Source organism: Sander lucioperca, chromosome 7, assembly GCF_008315115.2.
Source record: "Sander lucioperca isolate FBNREF2018 chromosome 7, SLUC_FBN_1.2, whole genome shotgun sequence".
Taxonomy (NCBI): Eukaryota; Metazoa; Chordata; class Actinopteri; order Perciformes; family Percidae; genus Sander; species Sander lucioperca.
In genome coordinates, this window is record NC_050179.1 from 32,257,345 (window position 1) to 32,269,600 (window position 12,256).

The 12,256-nt window shown below is 41.0% G+C and overlaps 1 protein-coding gene across 8 annotated transcripts in view; it reads left to right on the top strand.

The window, feature by feature from the left end:
- The first annotated feature begins 251 nt into the window (after window positions 1-251).
- Window positions 252-12,256, top strand: part of LOC116036272 (suppressor of tumorigenicity 7 protein homolog) — a 66,179-nt gene continuing 54,174 nt past the window's right edge. For 2 of the 8 annotated variants that reach the window (XM_031279752.2, XM_031279753.2), the window contains exon 1: window positions 259-571. The gene's annotated coding sequence lies outside the window, so the exon portion shown is untranslated. Of the gene's footprint in view, window positions 572-12,256 lie in introns of all 8 variants that reach the window. The other 6 variants (XM_031279757.2, XM_031279758.2, XM_036002783.1 and 3 more) reach the window with 5 other exon arrangements.

A 12,256-nucleotide genomic window follows, 5' to 3' on the forward strand; every position in this document is an offset into this window, starting at 1 on the left:
TTCATAACTGTGGTATGACATGTTTTGACATGACATGGCACTCTTTATCTGCAATAGCAAACATTTTTTTGATGCATCATTGAGGTTTATTAAAATATTTCCCCTGTGTGACGAAGAAGAGGGTCAGCAGGTGTTGGTCTGCGGTTTACTCTAAAGTACAGAAAAACAACGCATGCGCAGTAGGAGATGACAGTTACACATTGACAGTTGACCACTCGCTCGTCTCGCAATCTTAACCTGCGTGCATTTATGTATTTTTCGTTTATTATATAGCAAAACTATATCATTATTATTATTATTATATGATCCGTTTTGAGTGGCTGCATATTGAACTTGCCTTGACAGGAAATTCAGCGACATCTTGAGGCGGCGGGAGCTAACTGTCCAGGTTAGCGAGCCGGTGGCTAACTGGTAACTGTGAAGCTAACGTTAGCTAGCCAGCCCCGTTTGCAGACACGTCTACACACACTGTCCGCTGCTGCTGGATACTAGACACATGTTGAACTGGTGGTGGAAGAAATGCTAGCTACGAATAAGGATTTAACTGGCTTTCGCACGTACAGAAATTGAGGTAAGCTCATACACACACGTTGCTTTAACGATTCCCTAGACGCTGCCATTCACTAGTGCCTCCTCTTTAGAAAAAAAAGTTTGTTTCATGTTTTGCAAACGTTAGCCAAATATTGTTAGCAGTTAGCTAGCAGGATCAGTGGCTACCATTTAGCCAAGTTTAAATGGAAATCCTCATGCATTGCAAACATGCGTGGCTAATGTGAAATGCACAGTGGAGCATCAGTAAGATGTTCCGAGCTACCCTGTAGTTTTAGTTTTCCTTGCCAAGCACCATAAGCCAACTCAAGAGAGCAGAGCGTTGTATTGTTTTTAACGGTCTCCTTCATGAGTCAATGCAATATCTCTTATCTGGTATACTACAGCGTTTACAATGTCAACCGTGTCCCGGTGTTAGTACTTCATGCTGTCGGTTTGCCAAGTTTTCTCAGTTCTAACCGGAGAGTAAACCCCCTCTATAGGGTAGCATTTTTAAGCAATCTTTAACAAAAATATAAGCCCTTACTTAGATCCCAAGTTTACCACTGCTTGTTAGCCTTGTGGACCTCAAGTGTTTACCACTGCTGGGCATTCAATGTCGGCTCAGTGGTCTAGTTGGCATTATGTGTCGCCTTGCTCTCACAGCAGCAAGTGATGAGTCTCCTGTGACTGTGTGGTGCTGAGCAGCAGATGGAAGAATGTGCTCTTTCAGAAAGCCAGTTGGCTCGAACTAGAGAGGACAGGAGAGCACACATAGGCTACTTGAGAAGTCTTAATGGTAGTGTATGTATGTGTTGGAACTGAACAGTCATAACCAAAAGCATACACTAGGCGTTGGAGGTTTATGTGTCAGGTTTAATGTGGCATTCGTGCTGCTGACTCTCACCGTGTCCCTTCTTGCACAGGAAGAGTGTTAATGTACAGTGTGTATACTGCCGGCGCCTTCTGAATTGGCAGTTTGACAAACAACAGACCTTCTACATAAGTCTGGGAGAGCATGGGAGATGATTTTTTTTTAAATCATTTCTATACCTTCAAAAGTTACTAGAAATTGCTCCAAACCTTGATACATATTGCTGTGTTCTTGAGTTATGATTATATTACCTAATCTTTTAACATCTTACACCCTTATTATCATTAGCCATTTCCAAGCAATAGAAGTCTTTGGAGGAAAAACATACCATTTCTTAGCCCTGGAATTATAATAACCCCTATTATTTTGTGTATTACTTCTTGATTATGGCTAAAATTGTACTTTTTTTTAATTTGGTAAATATTGTGACTACTCTTTTATCACAGTTATTCTTTTTTTTAAATCCTTACCCCTAAACTGTGCTTATGGCATCCTATAAAACCATCTTAATTCTGTCAACCAGGCAGAGACTGACATTACTTTCTGCTGAGTATATAATAGATATAATAGATGTGGGGAAAAACATCAGCTGATCACCCAATACACATGCTGAAATGTTTCGGAGGCAGTTATATGTTAATGTCTTGATTAAATTTGTTGTCAAACCTTTCAAATAGTACGTTTTACTAAAAGATTCCTTCTTCAGTTTACGGTAAATTGCAAACTTCATCCATTGTAGTCGTACGTTTTGAATGAATGAGGTATTTTAGATGGTAGAAATGTCTTTTGAGAGGCCAATTTTCTGGTGAGTCAAAATGTCAATTATTGACACTATGTACAACAACATCCGATTTTCATAATCAAATGAACCCTTGGTTACTGCTGTGCTGATATGCCCCATTTTGCATTTCTGAACTGTGTAATGCGTATGTAGATTAGGATGGACGAATATGCATTATTAGATATACTGCGATATTTCCATGCTGCCACATCATTAGAGCAAAATGGAGTTTTCGACCTTGGCTGTGTATAGTTTCAGCATTTGCAACCCAAATCAGCTTTGACTAATGGCGTGCAGGTAATCACTTTCTGCTGCAAATGTTATCACCGGTAATTTCATAGTGAAATGCTGGGTGGACCTGAAAAGCCACAGCTACGTCTGGATCCTGTCCCGGCTGACCTTACGTTACAGATCTTAAACTGAGAGTGTTACATTCATGACATACTTTCACTTCCTCTTCCTCATTAACGCCAGTATATATTACAATTTTCTTTTCTTTGTTCCCCTTTACTTGATCTATGAACTGCAGGATCCCCCCCTCAAAACTATTAGCTGTTTATTACGTCAGCCCCTTTCTCCTAACTTGCCTCCTCCATTTTTAATTAAGTTAGTAGTTTCTTGCATTTCCCAAAATGACTTTTGGCATCCCCCAGATAACTTGCCTGGTCCTGTTGCAGGAATACACACCTTACGTGGCAATAGCTTTAATAACAGTAGAAGAGAGACCTCTTGTAATTAATATCTTCCTATGTGGTTGTTGAATATCAGTGTAAAATGTTTTTTGATGAGGTCCACAGGGAGACTGAGCCCTGAGGACAACATTTGACAGTGATGAATTACTCACTAACTTCAGTCAAATTACAATGGAAGAGTGCTGTTCATTAGGCCTGCAGCGACGCGTCGATGATGTCGACGCATTGACGTCAAAATTACGTCGACGTCGTATTTTTGCGTCGACGCTTCGCCACACACATATGTGGGAGACCAAAACATTGCAGGAAACAGCAACCTCCTCACAGAATTCCCAACAAAGCCCTGCAAAAAGCCCCATGAAAAGAAGAAGTCCTAAAAAAACAGCTCGCCCTTAATCATCGAGGGTATGGGAATACTTAAAATATAGTCCCAAGTACTAACGTTAGCTAAATTAATTTCATGTTTGTGTAGTGTGTTGTGTAGCCTGCGCACTTAGGTGGTGCTAGCTAACTATCTTAGCTCTCTGTGCAGTTTGTTCGTGCTAGGTTAGTAGCTAACGTTAACGTTAGCTAGCTACTGGCGCCTAGGCAGCTGTGTTTAGCTAACGTTAGTTATCATCTAATGTTGGCTTGAATGGTAGCTAGCTTACAGCTGCAGAACACAGCTATCTATAGTAGCTAACGTTAGCTAACGTGAACGTTAGCTACTAACCTAGCACGAACAAACTGCACAGAGAGCTAAGATGCGTTGGTTAGCCTAGCACCACCAAAGTGCACAGCTGCATTAGCATGTAAACCTACAGAATAGCAGTTAAGAGAGTCAGTTTGATTATGCATCAGGTTTTATGTTGGGACTGTTATATTGTGTTAAACAATCCAAGGAATGTCTGTACTGTGCACTGCACAGTGTTTTTCTTTTTTGCACTACAACTTGATTTTTTTGAACAAGAGAGTTATGTTGGTACTGTAAAAGAGTAAACAGGCTGGCCTTTCATTTTGTATAACAGTAAAATAATTATTTTATTTTGTGTAAAGCAGAAGATTTTTTGCTGTGCAAAATTGTTTAATAAAATATATTATTAAGAATTTTTTGGTATTTATTTGAGATACATTATGGTTTTTATTAATCGAGCAACAGAAAAATAATCGTTATATTAATCGTCCAATTAGTCGTTAGATTAGTCGACTAATCGATAAAATAATCGCCCGATTAATTGTTTAATAAATAATCGTTTACCCCCAGCTCTACTGTTCATTGACAACAGTTTAGCGTTTAACGCCACAGTTCCCTCCAGGCTCGTTACAAAGCTCAAGGACCTGGGATCAAACACCTCACTGTGCATGTGGATTCTTGACTTCCTGACAGTCAGGGTGATGGTGTGCGGACACACCTCTTCCACCCTCTTTCTTAACACCGGAGCACCCCAGGGCTGTGTTTTGAGCCCCCTGCTGTACTTCCTGTACACACACACACACCACTGTGTAGCCACTTTCAACTCCAACAACATCATCTAGTTTGCCGACGACACAGCTGTGGTGGGCCTGATCACAGACAGCAAATGTAGAGGACCTGACCCGCTGGTGTCATGGCAACAAACTACTCATGGATGTCAGCAAGACTAAAGAGATGATAGTGGGATTTTGGAAGAAGCAGGGAAGGACCTACACCCTTCTTAATATCAACGGGTCTCGGTGAAGAGGGTGGACAGCTTCGAGTACCTTGGTGTCCACAACACCGAGGGTCTGGCCTGGGCGCCGCATACTGACTCAGTGGTGAGAAAGGCTAGAAGTGCAAAAAGATTCCAACATTGTCAGTCTGGGATGGGTCAGTGACGCTTCTACATAAAGTACATGATCATCACAAGGAATGGTCTTTCAAAAATACACAAATAACCCAGGAAACTATAGGCATACTTTTTTGACATGTCACAGTGTAGTATGACAAATATTTCCACACTGACTGAAGTGTTACAATCCAATCCCAAATCAAGGTGCAGTACACAAGTCTAAAAATGAAAGGACATAAGGAAACCCTCTGAGTTAGCTTGAGAGATACAGTATGACACACACAGAGAGACACAGCACATATTCACCACAAAGCCAGATCAGACTGGTCAGGAACCTTTATTTAGAACCTGTGCACTGCTTTGGTAACATGATCTCAGCCAGAAATGTTTGCCCTACCTTCGACAGGCCAGGCTGCCCTGCCTGGAAAAAAAAAAGTCATAATGAAACTCTGTTTTTCATCCACTTTCTGTCTGCATTCAATCATCTGTACCCATTGAGAACATCCACATCAGAAGGCCTGGATCACCCTTTAGACATTTGCACCTTGAAGCACCCAAAGTGGTAATTCAAAGCAAACACTCCAAAGCCCTCACAGCTGGCTCCCTAATATCTGACCCACCATGCCTGTAAGGGCTCTAGCCAAGTGAGTGAAAGGCCGAAGAATGCTATGTAGGCACCCTGACTGTACAGAATGTCAAAGACACTCTGCTGGTTAAGTTCAGTGACGAGGTGAATCCAGGTAAAAGCCTGTGTAAATGTCTTCCCCTCACTAAATCTAAAGCAGTTGTGAAGAATGAGAGCAATAAGGATAAGCTTGGAGACTTAGAAACTTATAAGAAGTATGCCATTTTGGCGCGTTATCAAGACGCATAATCGTTTTTTAGCGTGTTTATCAATGCCGTTTGGCCTCCATTGACCTACATTACATGTGAATTATCGCTGTAGCGAGTAGTATGAAAGGACGGAGGTTGGTTGGGGTGGCGGATGGGTAAAACACAGGGCTTTTATTTATATATATATATATATATATATATATATATATATATATATATATATATATATATATAGATATAGATGGATATATATAGATATATATCTATATAGATATATATCTTCTTTTTTTTTAAATAAAGCCTTCCCCAATGTTCTTTTCCTAAACCCAACCGTTTATTGTTTTCCTAAGTGTGTGACGTTGGTCACCATTGTGGTTTTGTCGTTTTTTTTAGTGTTACTAAAGCCTTGTTCTTTCCCTAAACCGCCCTAAACCACACACGGCGACGCCACGTGGTGTGTATGGCGGTTTAGGGTGGTATGTATGTTTACATCCGCTGTATACACCGTAGACATACACATGGATAGCTCAAAATGCGCACAGATCACACATACATTTGGCTTTAGGAAAGTGGCATGTATGTTTACGCAAAGTCACGATGCGATGTTGGATGTAGACTGTGCAAAAGGGGCTGTAGCTAAGTAAGTGGAATATTTCTTATAGTTGGTACCATCAGAGTCATCTGAGCGTGTTGTGTTTTTAGTAAATGGAAACAGACCAGCTAATTTGATTTTGTTTTCCTTAAAATTGAATGCCTTGTGAAATAGACCAACTCATCAACAATGCCCACAATGCAGTCAACAAGTGTTTTTACGCAGTAGATTTTAGTCTTATAAGCAGTTCAAGAAACTAGCCTCTGTCTGCAGGACATAGTTGTTTTTTATTAGAACAGATGAGACTTCCAGAAGATAAGATACAGAAGATGATGACTTGCTACCAAATTGGCCAGCAGCGTACATCTTACACTTATCATTCACAGAAACATTTGTGGTTGTGGCAATGTCTTTCACAGTTTTTAAGTTACTATGGGACTTTTGACAAAGAAGCCGGGGATCGGCTGTTCTGTACCTGAAAATGAAATAATGAAAGCATAACCTTTTGTAGTCCCGCTACAGCAGAACACTGACTTCAAGTGATGGCCCTAGTAACCAATAGGAAAACAAAGTCTGCGCAATGGTTGGTTACATCATGCCAAATAGATTAGTTAATCAAACAAAGCAAACAGCCACGGCCAGGTGGTTATTTCACCACCCTGTCTTCCTCATCCTGGTTTTCTACTTTGCATACAAAGACAGTTTGATAAATTACCTTTCCAGTTGCCTGTATTTCAATGCATTTATGATTCTCCAGATTTGACTGCCTGCACCAATTTGAATCGATACAAAAACTATGACAAAAATGAACCTGGCTAAAACCAGACACAGTCTGCTTGAAGCACTCATCAGGTATGTTCTGTTACATTTATCACAATTAGGACCAATTAAGTTTTCTAATAGATTACATCTTTGACTTGTATTTTCTGTGCTGTGGCTGGTGGTTTTACACTTTCTGTTTGCTTCAGGTACTGTCTCCATCCTCTGTCAAACTTAGTCTCGTAGTCACAATATAGGACATTGTAAAGGCCTTTTGGTGTATGTAATTTCATGTCTATCTGTAGGGAAATCCTACTACACTTCTAGTCCAGAATGGTTGGCATTCCCTCGGGCTCTATGCACTTTAACGTGAGCAACGCTGCAGTCCAATATACTGGTCCAGTACATCACGAGTCTTTTGGTTCAATATGTTGTTCATAGTAGAACAGAGGGAATATACAGAAGGAAAAGGGAAGGGTACATTATACCGTTAAAATAGCAAAATGCAGCACAACATTTACTCAAGAAAAAATCGGTCAATCAGTTAGTAGTAGTTAGATAGTATCGCAACAGGCAGAGAAAAGTATTTCTGACTGCGAGTGTGAGCATCAAAACTCTAGTTGTGCAAGTGGAACTGGTTAGTGGCAGCAGGGAAGCACTGGTTGTACTGGACACTCCCAGGTGTGAATGGGTGTAAGGACACACATTACAAAATCAAATTTGGCATGTCGTCAGAGGCTGTTGACTAACAGTGCTTTGCGCAGGTGCCAATCTGTTCACTGCCACTGGAGGTTGGACCGTCTATGCCAGAAGGTGGAGTTTGGGCATGTGGTGAAAGAACACAATACAAGCTCTGGCTGTGCTGAACGTTACAGCCAATAAACCATGAGGAAGAGAATTTTCTCTTTCCCGTGTGAGTCTGAAGCAGGACACTGCTGGAAAAACAGATTATGTGCTTCGGCAAATGTGTCTACGCTAGAGATTTAAAAGAAATGAATCCATCCTTCCTGCATTATCCATCCCTGACTGCTTAGCTTGCCTGGCCTGGACCTTTTCAGATTACAAAGAAATAACTGAAGAAGAAGTGACTGCCCACTGCTCCTGTCTCTTAAGTTTTTTTTCTTTGTGCATTCACTTCAGTGGGTTTCTGTCTTTGGAGCCATTTATTGATGGTGCAGGAATGTTTTGTCAGGCCCAACATACACTAATGCAATTCAATTGCTGTTAAAGCACACAAAGCACATTTCTGAAAAGGACATTGGTTTCAGTTGTAATAGTAAATTTGATCCAGTTTTTGTTTATTGTTCTGACATTCATATCAAAGTGTCTCTGAGTCAGACCAGTAGACTGTAATTAATTTGATTTCATTGGTTGGCCATGCATTAGTGGACTAGTAATGGCAGCTCTGGGTGGCTGGAGAAACCCAGTTCCCCATTTTGACCAGTTGGTGTCAGCAGTGGCAGCCCCAGCGTTCCTGACCCAGTTAGCTGAGTGATGCCGCTGCGTTTGAGTTGTGACCCAGTGGAGGTAATCAAAGCCTCGCCGACCTTCCTTTTGTGAGTCTGGTTCCTCTGAAAGGCAAACGGGGGCGGGGGGTGATGATTGTCTGGTTCTCAAAAAACTGCCAATCCCTGCTGTTGTCTGCATAGAGGATGTGGTGGCCACAGTTCTTTTCTTATTTTTATTTTTTACACCAGCTGGCTTTGAGTGCTGTAAATTCGTTCTCATCACATCAGGAAATGACCGCCATTTAAATGCTAAATCTGACCACCACCAGCAAATATGCTTCTGACTGGGCGGTTTGTCAACTCTCAACAGAAACGTTTTTCAGGGGGGAGGGGGAGAAACCAACCAGCCATGATTTTGAGATCCTGACCTTTTCCTAAAATCTATAAATGCTAAACAGACTGGTGAATTTTAGGAGGCGTGAGACACAATGGCCTAAGCAAAGCAAAATGTCTGTTCTTCCCTTATTCTTTCTTGGAATATGTTCACATGTGTACCCACTTATTATCATTTCTTTAAAATGTCTGTGATTGATGCTAAAGAGTGCTCAGTCTTTGTAACAAAAGTCAAAGACGGGATGAGATGTAGGCTAGCTAATGACACACCGGCTAGACGGCAAACGTGAACATGGAACAGTTTGGTTCTTTGTGATGTTCAGATTTTTTTTGTCTCTCACCTCTTCTCATCTCATTTTAAACACACTTGTGCCAACATCCAGTCTTGTTGAGTATCTCAGCGTGGTCTTCTCTAAAAGACTGACCTTCTCCTACACCTCCTACCTCCCTTCTATCCTTCTCCTCCTTTTTCCCCTTGCCAAAGGATGGCCACACTCCTCTCACGCTTATTTTCAGTTGCCTAGCAACCAGGAGGAGATGCTTTTTTTCGGGGTGGTACTTAGGGATGGAAGCGGGGGCGGGGTGAGGAATAAATGTCTCATGATTGCAGTTCCACCGAAGAGAGGGGGTGAAGAGCACTGTTTTAAGTAAAGCATTCATTCAACGACTGCCTTGTTCCATTACTCAGTGTCTGACTCAGTTAGCACCCCCATTCACCTGGGCTTCAATGCTGTCATGGCGATGGGTTTGCATCCTAATTATCGACGTGGCAGTGAGAGCAGGGCCCGGTGCCAGTGTGTGTAACTAACTATAGGTCGTGTGTGACTCAAACACGCTTTGACTGAAGAGAAAGAGGCTGAAGTTGACAGTGAGGGGCTCTTCACTTGGTCTCTTCAGTCTTTTTTTTTGTTTTGCAAAAATGCTTGCTCTTCGTTCTGTAGCATTTCATTACCAATCCCACAATTGTTTTATGCAACAAATGCAATAAACATTCAAGGAATAGGCTATTGGGTAGAGGTGGGCGATATGGAGAAAATCAGATATCACGATATTCCTGACCAAATACCTCGATGTCGATATTGCGATGATATTGTAGGCATGACAATTGTGGCTTTAACAAAATGTTTTCACAATTAGATTTTAGATAAATAATCATCAATAATGTGGATATAATGACAAAGTGGGTAAAGGCAAACAATAAAACAGCTAGAACAGTCTGGTAAGTGAAGAAAATTACATTAATTTACTGTAATGCAGCCTTTAAAACCAGAAAAAGACAACCCTTATGCCATATCCCGATAATATGATTTTCAAAATCTAACGATATCTAGTCTCATATCTCGATATCAATATAATATTGATATATTGCCCAGCCCTACTATTGGGTTTACATTGATGCAGGATACTTGATTCCTCTTCAAAAAAGAACTGTCAAAATGGTGTGGTGGTGTTGCGTGTTCAAGTCTCTGAATACTCTGAATTGGAAAGCACACTGTGTACTGCCAGATGTCCGATTAGTTTATTCAGTTACTAAATTAGTTTAGATCGGAACAAGATTTCTATCGACATGTGCTGTTTGGGGGGGCTTGTTCAGACTTTATATTTATGAATTAAATAAAGTAATTTGAAGAGAACTGAGCACAGGTTGTTACTGCATGTGTTTTCCTCAGTGAAGCATGTGATGTTATGGCCTAAGATGCATTCACAGGTACTGTAGCAGCAGTACAAACACAGAGTAACACATTTTAGTGAATTGTTCAGTGGATCAGTAGCTGGATTTTGCATGTAGGGAATGTCCCGAGCCGATCCTAAGGATTGCTTTCATGGCCGATTCTGACAGATTTCAATGGATTGTATGGGCTAAAACAAAGCGGATCAAAATCTGATTGTTTCTTTACTGTACTCTACTGTGTTTTGTCCACCTCAGCCTGCTAGTGTTGCAGCACGCTTTCCTTAACGACAGCCGGCTCTATACTGCAAGCATTTTGTTCCAGTGATGCGAGTAAATGTGGGAAAAAAATATTTGCTTGCTTGACTCTCGTGATTGAAGCTCAGACCGTAGTGAATCTGTTGTCTTTGCAGGGTTCAATATTAACTTTTTCATCCACCAGCCAAATGGCTAATGAATGTTCACATGTTACCAGCCACTCAATAGATTACCTTTTGTTTTCTTGGCTGGTGAGTGAAGCGAATCTACCAGCCAATTGCCAGCATTTGGCTGGTAGATGGTGCTAATTCTGCGTTTCCTCTCTTGTTTCCAAAAAAAAAAGAAATTAGAAGAATACAAAACATTCAGCTAGGAGCTTCTTATTTTTAGCCTGTGCAGACTGTCCCATTCGCTGGTTAAAATAAACGTTGCTGGCAGCAGATCAAATCAGTTGTCCCTAAGTAACGTTGATTCTGTGAGTAACTTGATGGCAGGCCAAAATATAACGTCATTGTTGTCGGGTTTGTGTGCTCTCTGCAAGGCAGTGTCTGTCCTCTGCCAAAGATAGTTTATTAGGGTAAAAGAAGTTCCACTCTGTAACACCACACATGTCAGCAACAGAGCGATGTGTCATTTTAGGTAAATATAGGTATCAGATCACACTTGGTAATGGCAGATACCCAATATTAAATGATTAGATTGGGGTTGGGGTCAAAATAAACCTGATTGGGACTTTCTGTGATTTGGAGAAATGACTCCTGCCTTGCTCAGCTCCTGTGATGATCACAGCAGCACCATAGCCCTCCCTCCTGAGCTGTTGATCCCCATTGGGATCATACCACTACCAATCAGGGGCAGAAATTGTGAAAAGCTGACATGAGAGCAGATCATCACACTGAATAATATTACAGATGGCAGTGTATCACACAGATCCCAGTTCACCACCTCCTCACCTCTCAACGGAGTGTTTGAGAGAGATCCCCCTCGTGTCATTAACATGACCCCAGGAGACATGTTTGGTAAGGATGGAGGCAGTGCACTGCAAAGAACATTAACCTTACCAAGTCTTAAAATCTTAAAAACTGCCAGGTGGAGGAGATAGTTGCACTCGCTTGGGCACTAAATCGATATTTTATCGACATTGATATATTTTGGATATTGTCCTTTCCTGGTTTTGAAGGCTGCATTACAGTAAAGTGATGTCATTTTCTGAACTGACCAGACTTGCTAGCTGTTTTATTATTTGCCTTTGGATCGAGTAACTCATGGAGAATGTGATGTGTTAGATTAAGTAGGCCACAGCTTTTATTTCAATATTTCAGAAACATAGTCAGGGTTTCGCCCAGAAAAGTTGTTGAGCCCGGTGGCAAGTGTCTTTTATTTTATTACTATTTTTTTTCAACGAGGGCCCGGCTTGGGCCAGTCACAGACTGATGGCGGCATCAGTGTAGAGCCCGATAGTTTCTGTGATAACAAAATCATGGACGGAATCGCGAAACTGCGAATAAAAAAAAAAAAAAAGACAGATTCCATAGGGCCATCGGTGAAAACACTAATATTTAAACATTTAAGTTATTATAAATATTGGCAGATAACCAATATTAAAGGACTCTCATCAGGGACATCTATAATTTACACATT